Below are 11,698 nucleotides of genomic sequence, written 5' to 3' on the forward strand. Positions count from 1 at the left end.
CATAGGTGAGGATGTTCTGAAAAGGATTTCAATCGTTCAGTAAATAACAGCTGCAACAACTGCCAGATGGGACTGCATGAAATTAAAAATCTTCTACACAGCATAGAACAGAGTAAAAGACATGCAAGAGAGTAGGAGGAAAATCTTTGCAGACTTCATATATAAAGGATTGCTATAGAATATATAAAGAGCCAAATACAAAAAGCATATAAAAATTAACGCCCCAAATAATTCGATCACCCTGTGGAGAGCTGAAATGATCAGACAGTTCTCAAAAGATGAGGTGCAAATGGCATAGACACATATGAAAAAAAGTGTTAATATCCTTAGCCATGAGGGAAAGGCACACCAGTGCTACACATTTGATCAAGAAGGACAGTGTCTAGAGTAATGGTTGCTGTATTTATCCATGGAAAGCATATGTGGGTCAATAAGAGATTGGGTTTGCAAGTATATGAGCACCCTTCCCCCTTGCCCTTTGTTCCTTTTTGATGGAGACATGATACCTAATCCCTAGAGCTAGCCTGGCAGCTGGAAATTAAAAGCTCTGAAAGCCCCTTCTTAGTGAGCTGTGCAAAAAGAATCTTTAGTCAAAGGTAGTGTCAGAGGTCCCATGGTCCCAGAGTCAGTCCTCACCCTCTTTTCTTTCCACCCTACTACCAGTACTCAAAAATGAGTAATTGATCAGATAGAAGAGACTGAGTATATCCTGGCCAGTGGTTATGGAGGTGATTCTGATCTAAAATAAAGAAAACAACAAATGTACAATTATATTCCACTTTACCCAGATCATTTTCTTGATATTTAGGATAAACAATAATAATAACTAACAATAAACATTTATTCTGTGGAGGATATGGACAAAGTAACCATTTATATTTCTGTTGGAAAAGAAATTTAGTGGAGCCACTAAATACATCAGTATGGAGATAATCCAGAAAATATTTAACAAAAAAGAACTACTTCCTATACCTTTTCTGGTCACATTAGCATACTAAAGAGATACCTACACATTATTGTTATACAATCATAACAGGCAAGAATTGACAGATGGATAAAGGATATTCATACATAGGAAAATACATTTTAAAACTCCTAAGAATTTTTTTAGCTTAGGGCTTTAATTTTCTGTGTGCAATCTAGGATCTCTGCTATAATTATGAAAGTTAAATATGAGAAAAAGCTGGCAATGTTGGAAATCTCTGTTACTTCTTAAATACGGTAATGATAACTCATCTGGCAGTAACTCATCTGCATTGGCTTATATTGTGTTTTATAGGTCTAGCAAGATGGCTCAATGGGTAAAGGTATTTGACCTCAAATTAAGTTACAGGAGTTTTATCACCAGGATCCACAGAGAGGTGGAAGGGGACAAGTAACCCTCTGACCTTCACATGTGCAACTTATTATACTTCCCCACTTATAAGATGGTTCAGACAGAAAAATATATTTTAAAAAAATACAATTTTTGTTGCAGTTGTTAACATGAAACCAAAGTACAGGAGCAGAGAGGGGTGAGGTAGCTTTTACTTCTCCCTTGTTGTTAGACTGTAGTTAAGAAACAGCTGTGAGCCAGGCAGTGGTGGCGTACACCTTTAATCCCAGCACTTGGGAGGCAGAGGCAGGCAGATTTCTGGGTTCAAGGCCAGCCTGGTTTACAGAGTGAGTTCCAGGACAGTCAAGGCTATACAGAGAAGCCCTGTCTCGAAAAAAACCAAACCAAAAAAATAAAAGAAAGAAAAAAAAAGAAAGAAAAAGAAAAGAAAAGAAGAGAAGAGAAAAGAAAAGAAAAGAAGAAAAGAAACAGCTGTGATCTAACTGTGGCCAGAACTCCTGTTGTTCTTTTCTCAAAATCAGAGATCTCAACAGTGATAGTAGCACTGCTACCCACCCCCCAACCCCCGACCCTGGATTCTTTGTAAGGGTGAGAATGGTTCTGGGTTGGTTCATCACAATTTCTAATGAGTTTCTTAATTCTTTCTCATATGCTATAAATAGATCCTCCATTAAATTTTCCTCAACTGCTCTGAAAAAGCTGTTTTCTTCAGTGAGCATAATTAAGGAATAGCTGTCTCTTATTCCATACTCATACACATAGCCTCTTCTGCCCACCGTTTAAGAGTTATTTAACAGTTAGGATATATACAGAAAAAATAGCATTAGATTTTTATGAAGACTTAAAAATTATCCAAGTAAAATGATTTTAATCATAGTAACTGTTAATTCAGTCAACAGGAACAGGTAGAGCAGCACAGAGATCATTACCCACAAGAAGCAGTTATAACCTTAGGCTAAAGCAACAAGGCTAGTGTGATTTCACTCACCTCTAGGATACACAATTACTTGAAAAGTGTTGGAACCATGGTATAACCATTTTTATTTGTTCCTTCAACAGAGGATGTTCGGCAGTTTCCAGGAAATCCAGCTGAACTACAGAGGAGTGGCAAGTTGGTTCTGACCTCTCATCCCTTCTTCACTAGGCTTCATTCACTAGCAAAGTCATTTGAGAGAAAGAATAAGAATTGACAAAGATAACTCTCTAGGATCACACTTCTAAGGCATGGAAAATTCACTAATGTATTCAGATATTTTTATCTAAGTAAGTGATCAAGTCATGGAGTAATGTCAGTTAGATACATTTGAAGCTTGTTTTTTCTAGAAATTTTAAAATCAAATTTAAGGGAATACTATAGTGGATAAAAGTGCACACCAAAGGTCTTTGTATTCAAAGTTTTGCAACCTGGATTGGGCTCTTGCAAGGTGCTCTGTATGCTTTAGCAGTATGAGTAGATGATACAGTGTATAGTGCTTATAGGCTCGGTGACTCTAGAGGTTGTATTATATTGATATCCCCCCAAATGAAGCCATTCTGGTCTCAATAGTTAGATGTTGAGAGTGGATGACAATAAATGTAAAGAGGCAGTGTCTCAATGGGACTTGTGGGCACACATCTTTAATCCCAGTACTTGGGAGAAGACAAGGGAGGCATATCTCTGTGAATTTATAGCCAGTCCAGACGACATAGTAAGTATGTATGAAACCATAGAGGCCCTATCACTTCCCACCCCAAAATTAAACTCAAAAACTGATTGAAATTCCTCAGATCATTCACTGACTTCTGCTCTAAATGAGGCTATATAGGATTCTAATCTATTCTGCTTTTCTTCATTTTTGATCAGAGTGTTTGCTTTGAGATGTACTTGTGTTAAAATACACTACCTTATCAAAGGCATAAAACAATTGATCAATTCAGTTATGTGTAGGAATCTACAAAAGTGTGAGACAATTATTAATAAACCTATGTTTACTTGTTAAGTACATAATATATTATGTTGATGGAAGGCCATCTGATACATGAACGTAGTGTTAACTTTGTGTGCTAATTATCCTGGCCCACTACTCATGGGGTGTCTTCTGATTTCTTGCCATTAAAAATTAGTAAGAAACTCACAATCCCATTAGCTATAAGTATTTTCTAGATCTTGAAAGTCTCCTCTCAGTTATTATAGAATCTGACTATTCAGGGCTAAGTGCAGTCAATGTGAGTAGTGATGTATTAAATTAATAACATGCCTTTGTTTTAAAGGAAAGTACTGCAATGAAGCCAGTAAGGAATCTTATTTTCAAAGCATATTTATTGTTAGTATTCAAAACATGTAAACAATACATGTCTACAAATTGCTGATGAGTAATTCCACTACTGTATTATATCAACACACTAAAATTTTACTCTGAAAAAGAAAAGAAGATATTATTTATATTTTCAACAAAATGATATCTTGTAATATTATCCATATTGAAAGAAGGTAGACAAAATAGGCACATATAGGTTATGATTACCTTTATATGAAATTTTACAAAATTCATGATAATATGTAAGGATAAAAATTAGAATAATGTTTTTATGCAGATGAGAGCTTAGAAAAGAAGAAGAGTTAGACAGTAGAAAAGGACATTATAAAAAAACATTGAGGGGTTAAGGGTATGCTTATTATCTTAAATGTGATAAAAGTATTCGGAGTAGAGACATAACCTTAGGCTGACACAGTCCCCCAACCCTGCTTACTTTTGCACAATAGTTCAGTGACTATATATATATATATATATATATATATATATATAAAATGTGTGTGTGTGTGTGTGTTGTGAGACAATGTGGGTTATTAGGAACCAAAGCCAGGTCATATTCAAGTGCAGCAACTGCTCTTAACTTCTCTGCTACCTCTGTAACACTAAGGCTTAAGGTTTAAACAACAGAATCATGAACAGCCATTGCTGTTTTGTTTAGGAATTTTTCCCCTGTGCCCATATCTTCGAGGCTTTTCCCTACTTCCTCCTCTATTAATTTCAGTGTCTCTGGTCTTATGTGGAGGTCTTTGATACACTTAGACTTGAGCTTTGTACAAGGAGATAAGAATGGATCAATTCGCAGTCTTCTACACGATAATTGCCAGTTGTGCCAGCACCAATTGTTGAAAATGCTATCTTATTTCTGCTAGATGGTTTTAGCTCCCTTGTCAAAGATTAAGTGACCGTAGCCTTGTGAATTCATTTTGGGTCTTCAATTCTATTCCATACCTGTCTGTCACTGTACCAGTACCATGCAGCTTTTCTCACAATTGCTTAATGTCAGGCATGGTGATTCCACCAGAGTTTCTTTTATTATTGAGAATAGTTTTTGTTCAACATCCTTAATCATCAGGGAAATGCAAATCAAAATAACCCTGAGATTCCACCTCACACCAGTTAGAATGGCTAAGACCAAAAATTCAGGTGACAGCCGATGCTGGCAAGAATGTGAAGAAAGAGGAACACTGCTTGTGGACGTTGTACATCGTGGTGCGCACTAGGCTCCGCACCACGATGTACAACGTCCACAAGCAGCCAATCACAAAAGAAGTAATTAGATATGCACTCACTGATAAGTGGATATTAGCCCAGAAACATAGAACACCCAAGATACAATTTGCAAAACACAAGAAAATCAAGAAGAGGGAAATCCAATGGGTGACAACATTCCTCCTTAGAATAGGGAACGAAATACCCATGTAACGAGTTACAGAGACAAAGTTTGGAGCTAAGATGAAAGGACGGACTATCCAGAGACTACCCCACCTGGGGATCCCTGCTTGTGGACGTTGTACATCGTGGTGCGCACTAGGCTCCGCACCACGATGTACAACGTCCACAAGCAGCCAATCACAAAAGAAGTAATTAGATATGCACTCACTGATAAGTGGATATTAGCCCAGAAACATAGAACACCCAAGATACAATTTGCAAAACACAAGAAAATCAAGAAGAGGGAAATCCAATGGGTGGATACAACATTCCTCCTTAGAATAGGGAACGAAATACCCATGTAACGAGTTACAGAGACAAAGTTTGGAGCTAAGATGAAAGGACGGACTATCAAGAGACTACCACAACAGGGGATCCATTCCATTATTAGACACTAAACCCAGACACTATTGCACAATGCAAGAAAGATTTTGCTGAAGGGACCCTGTTATAGCTGGCTCGTATGAAGCTATGCCAGTGCCTGGCAAATACAGAAGTGGATGCTCTCACTCATCTATACGATGGAACACAGGGCCCCCAATGGGGAAGCTAGAGAAAGCACCCAAGGAGCTGAAAGAGTCTGCAACCCTATAGGTGGAACAACAATATGAACTAACCAGTACCCCCAGAGCTCATATCTCTAGGTGCATATATAGCAGAAGATGGCCTATTCGGCCATCACTGGGAAGAGAGGCCCCTTGATATTTCAAACCTTATATGCCCCAATACAGGGGAATGCCAGGGAGTGGGTAGGTAGGGGAGCAGGGCAGAGGGAGGGTATAGGGAACTTTTGGGATAGCATTTGAAATGTATATAAAGAAATAATCTAATAAAAAAAGAAAAGATGACAAGAAGCCTATGAGTTACTGCTCTCCATTTAGTTTCTATAAAACTTGCACACCTATTCTATTTTGGCTTTCTGTGTCTGTGACTTCTTGATAGAATAGGCAGAAAGATACTTTCAACAAAGTATTAGGGAATGTAGTAACCATCATTTGGAAAAATGTACTACAATCATGCTGTTCCCAGCATCATTGGAGATTATTATGCAATCTATCACCTCATCATGGTCAACTCAGAGCTCATAGAAGATGCTGACATGCAGGTCATAGGTTTCACTGCCAAAGCCACACAGTTATCCCATAGAAGGCTCAGGCCTTATTACTAATTAAGTTAAATTATGTTCTCAAATATGCTGTGCCATCCTGCTGTATAGATGCATAAAGTTTCAGACAGTCACAAAAGGTATCCACTCCTTAATGCTCACAGAGCTCAATTACTTCCCCTATCAATCCTACACAGTGAACAAAACAGTATGAGAGATTAAATAAGAAACAAATGCTTACCAATCCTCTACATAAATCTTGTCAGTATGGGACAGGAATTTACAAGCCTGGTGGGTTAGAAAGTTGGAGAAATCCATCTCAAACATTTACATATAGAAGTAATCATCTACAAAGAAATATAACTTTTAGAAATTTGAAGATCTCAGCTTGAATATTTTTAGTAGCAGAAGCTGAATCATGTTCACACACGTTATCAGAGGTTAGGAAATGGAGAGCTGCTAGTGCATATTGATCATTCATAACTCCCACGGAAGAATAGAAAAAAGAACAGCAGAAATATGAATTCTCAGAGCATACTTGGGTGGCATAGACATTTTGACTAAACTACTGATAGAAGTGGAACAGTGTGTGCTGACGAAATGGAAAGAAATAACTCAAATGAGGACTCTATGACAAACAAGTCATCACAAATTGTCTAACATACCTGAAACTTTTAGCTCATCTTCCCAGTACAGACGTCCAAATATGCAAAGTTTGACAGGTGCTCACTGGCTCCTTCAGGAGGGCTAATCCTCTATTCTCTTTTGTAATTCATGGCACAATTAGTAATAAGACAGTATATGCCATTACCACTTAAGGTATTTATTCAGTATAATTATATATCTGGTGTGAAATGAGCTTAAAAGAGGAAATACAAAGGACATTAAAACTGTTATACACAAGAGGAGATCTTTGTCCAACATGATCTTCTAAGCAGAAAGTAAAATGAGAAAATCTGCTGCAGGCATTTTCATATTTACTTAGTATTTCCATATTCACTTAGTTTTGCTTCTGTTTGGAAACAATGGTTCATGAGGATAGAGTTGACACGAATACATTTTGACCATTTATTTCATTTAGGTTTTACTAGGTGGTCAACTTTCTTATGTAGATTTGGGTAGAATATTTTGATGTACATTTTACTGCATTTGTGACACACATGGGGTATTTCTCCTCTATGAAATTTGTTGTGCCCTGGAAGGGAAGATTTCCTTCATAACAATTTTCCACATATATCATGTATATAAACATTTTCTGCAGTTTGGACTTTCTTGTATGCCTAAAGGTAGAGTTTACTGATAAAGGCTTTTCAACAAGTGCTACATATTGAGGCTTTTCCAGCTGCTACAATTTCTGTTACTGAGCAAGTTTCTTGTGATGACTTTGTTCACCTTCACTCTTAAAAGCATCATTCTTCTAAAATTTCTGGTGCTGAAAAAATTTATCATTATAGGTAATAAATTTTCCATCCTCATTACACCTGTAGGTTTGTCTTGCCAAGAGGTTTTTAGGCACTCAGTTCTATTAAGTGACTATTCCTCTTTATAACATACTGGGATCTTGGTAGAAAAGGCCAAGAATTTCCTCCTAACCTCACTAAAATTGAGGCTTTTATCTACCTCTTGGAATTTTTAGGTGTTCATCAATGAACCCTGGTTCTTTTTTCTACAGACTTTTATTCATTATTCTGCAAAATTAAATATGATGTTTCTTTTACATGATTTATATTCATATTTCTACTGCCTTGTTAATACTGAAAGCTGCATAGCTTGGTTATGCATTTCCTTTATCACTAACTCACACAGATATCACAACTGACATCCTGAAAGATGTCTTTGTTGTGACACTCTCATAGAATCAACTTGCTCAGCAAGTACAAATTCATTATTCTCTTCAGTGGAATGATCAAGGCCAGGCTTAGCCTCTAGTACCCTCATGTTCACTATATAATATACAATGAGAAATCTATCCTGTCTCCACTTTGTGACCCAATATGGGTAGATATAAAGGATCCAAAATCAATCATTGAAAAAAAAAAAAATAAGAGCTGGGTGTGGTAGCACACACCTTTAATCCCAGCACTCGGGAGGCAGAGGCAGGCAGATTTCTGAGTTCGAGGCCAGCCTGGTCTACAAAGTGAGTTCCAGGATAACCAGGGCTATACATAGAAACCTTGTCTCGAAAAACCAAAAAATAAAAATAAATAAATAATAAATAAAAATAAAACAAGTGCAAACTTTGTCAGCCTCACTTCATAGTATGGTCATTTCTGAGGATTACAATGTAGCTTCAGTTCCTTAGGAGAGAAATATGTCATCCCATCGTCAAAGGTCATAGAGTTCTGAACAAACTCCAGGTTTACCATCTCCATAGGTTTAAAACACAGGCTACTGTATTTAAAACAATTTGGCTTGATGTACAAGTGTAGATCTCATAAAAGTCCAGTGGCCCTAAAACAGGCTATTTCCTGGTTGCTCATACTCAGTGACCATCAAAGAAATAGGTTCAGAACTAGAAAATCAAAGTTCTTATACAATAAAGATACAGACATGGAATCTGCATAAAATGATACATTTCTATAAGCAATAAATAGAAGATACCATAGAAGCAATCAAGTAACAGCTCTAGCCATCACTTGGGGATCACTTTAAACCCCAGGACTGTGATGGAGTCAGGAAGAAATGTAGTTGGAAACTGACATTACTGAAAATCCTGCCAATTCATAGAATAGAGCTTTATTTAAACTATAGCATAACTGTTCATTAACTGAGAAGAGTCTACTACTTCCTTATACAAAGGTAATTTTAGATAACAGAGTTCAGAATTTATAGCTGCATTCAACTCTAATCTTCTAGTCATTTCAGTTTTATTTCTACTCAATCATAAAAGGTGATCTTGGAGTGAGAATTTGGTTTTTTAAATTATATATTAGAAATGAAGAGCTCGCTCAATTGGTTGTCCTTTTTTATCCATATTATTTTTTAATTAATTAATTTATTTTTGACACATTTTTTAATTAGGTATTTTCTTCGTTTACATTTCAAATGCTATTCCAAAAGTCCCCCAGACCCTCCCCCCTACTCCCCAATCCACCCACTCCCACTTCTTTGCCTTGGTATTCCCCTGTACTAAGGCATATAAAGTTTGATAGACCAAGGGACCTTTCTTCCCAATGATGGCAGACTAGTCCATCTTCTGATACATATGCAGCTAGAGACACGAGCTCTGGGGGTATTGGTTAGTTCATACTGTTGTTCCATTTATAGGGTTGCAGACTCCTTTAGCTCCTTGGGTATTTTCTCTAGCTCCTCCATTGTGGGCCCTGTGATCCATCCAATAGCTGACTGTGAGCATCCACTTCTGTGTTTGCCAGGCCCGGCATAGCCTCACAAGAGACAGATATATCAGGGTCCTTTCAGCAAAATCTTGATGGTGTATGCAATGGTGTCAGCGTTTGGAGGCTGATTATGGGATGAATCCCCAGGTATGGCAGTCTCTAGATGGTCCATCCTTTGTCTCAACTCCAAAGTTTGTCTCTGAAACTTCTTCCGTGGGTGTTTTGTTCCCAATTCTAAGAAGGGGCAAAGTGTCCACACTTTGGTCTTCATTCTTCTTGAGATTCATGTGTTTTGCAAATTGTATCTTGTATCTTGGGTATTTCAAGTTTCTGGGCTAATAACCACTTATCAGTGAGTACATATCACTGAGTACAAACCTAGGATAGCAAAAACTCTTCTCAATGATAAAAAGAACCTCTGGTGGAATCACCATGCCTGACCTAAAGCTTTAGTACAGAGAAATTGTGATAAAAACTGCATGGTACTGGTATAGCGACAGACAAGTAGACCAATGGNATAGAACTGAAGACCCAGAAATGAACCCACACACCTATGGTCACTTGATCTTTGACAAGGGAGCTAAAACCATCCAGTGGAAAAAAAAGACAGCATTTTCAACAAATGGTGCTGGCACAACTGGCAGTTATCATGTAGAAGAATGCGAATTGATCCATTCCTATCTCCTTGTACTAAGGTCATATCTAAGTGGATCAAGGAACTCCAAATAAAACCAGAGACATTGAAATTTATAGAGGAGAAAGTGGGGAAAAACCTCTAAGATATAATTTATTTTTTATTAGATATTTTCTTTATATACATTTCAAATGCTATCCCGAAAGTTCCCTATACCCTCCCTCCGCCCTGCTCCCTTACCCATCCACTCCTACTTCTTGGCCCTGGCATTCCCCTGTACTGGGGCATATAAAATTTGCAATACCAAGAGGCCTCTCTTCCCAGTGATGGCCAACTAGGCCATCTTCTGCTACATATGCAGCTAGAGATATGAGCTCTGGGGGTACTGGTTAGTTCATATTGTTGTTCCACCTATAGGGTTGCAGACCCCTTCCGCTCAATTGCTAGTCCTTAAGTGCTTATACTACAAGTGTAAGAACCTGAATATAGATCCAATGAACCCACTGAAATAGTCCATCTGACTGCATGCTGTAGGACTCTTTGCAGGGAAGGAGGGGAATGGGAAGTGCTGCTGAGACTATAAGAGCTAGGTAAGGAGACAATGAGAAAAGGGTCATGAAGTAGGGTACAAGGGAAAGAAGGAATGCATGTTCCAGTGGAGGAAGAATGAGAGAGAGGTTTGAAGAGGAGAGGATATGCGGGAAGGATATGCGGGAAGATATTGAAGGAAGAGGATATGAAGTAGGAGTGAATACTGATGAAGGAATGCAAAGTGATTGTGGTAAGAGGTAAAAGGGCCTTCTGAGGGGAGAGGACTGTGTGAAGAGAGGGAATATTAGATGGGGAGGGTGATTGCAAAGGGTTAGTGTTATGTTGTACCACAGTACCTAAAGCAGAGCTAAGAAAAGAAAATTCTGTAGGCTTGTTGTCTAGACAGTTAGTGTAGCCAAAACAAATGGCTCCAGCTTCAGTAAAATAAGACAGAGAGTAATTGAGGAAGGCATACCCAGGTACCTCTGGCTCCACACATCCATACATGAGCAGACACATGTGCATGTAAATACACACACATATACACACACACACACATTTTGAACAATGTCTTTAAGTAATAATTTTTCCTATACTGAAATTTCATTTAACTATGTTTGAATATTCTCTGTGATTATAATAGTCAATTGATTATCTTCACTTGTATGAGAAATTTTATTCTCTGAAGATCACATTTTGGCACATAATTTAAAATTTTACTAGCAACATCTGTTTATTTTTCTCTAATATTTGTGCAATGGAAAGAAACTTTGCAGAAATGTAGATTATCAGTTTATGCCAGAGGAGATAATTTCTTTTTTTTTTTTTTGAGAGATATTTTGCTTTTATTTTTTTATTTTTTGCAGGTTCTTCTCTTTTATTTTTTTTTTAATTTTTAATATTTTTATTACATATTTTCCTCAATTACATTTCCAATGTTATCCCAAAAGTCCCCCATAGCGCCCCCCACTTCCCTACCCACCCATTCCCATTCTTTTGGCCCTGGCATTACCCTATATTGGGGCATAT

General features: G+C 37.5%; 1 non-coding gene across 1 annotated transcript; it reads left to right on the forward strand.

The window, feature by feature from the left end:
* The first annotated feature begins 362 nt into the window (after positions 1-362).
* LOC115030221 lies at positions 363-743 on the forward strand. Its single transcript, XR_003835828.1, has one exon.
* The last annotated feature ends 10,955 nt before the right edge of the window (positions 744-11,698 follow it).

The sequence above is a fragment of the Mus caroli genome, chromosome X (assembly GCF_900094665.2).
Source record: "Mus caroli chromosome X, CAROLI_EIJ_v1.1, whole genome shotgun sequence".
NCBI classification, from domain to species: domain Eukaryota; kingdom Metazoa; phylum Chordata; class Mammalia; order Rodentia; family Muridae; genus Mus; species Mus caroli.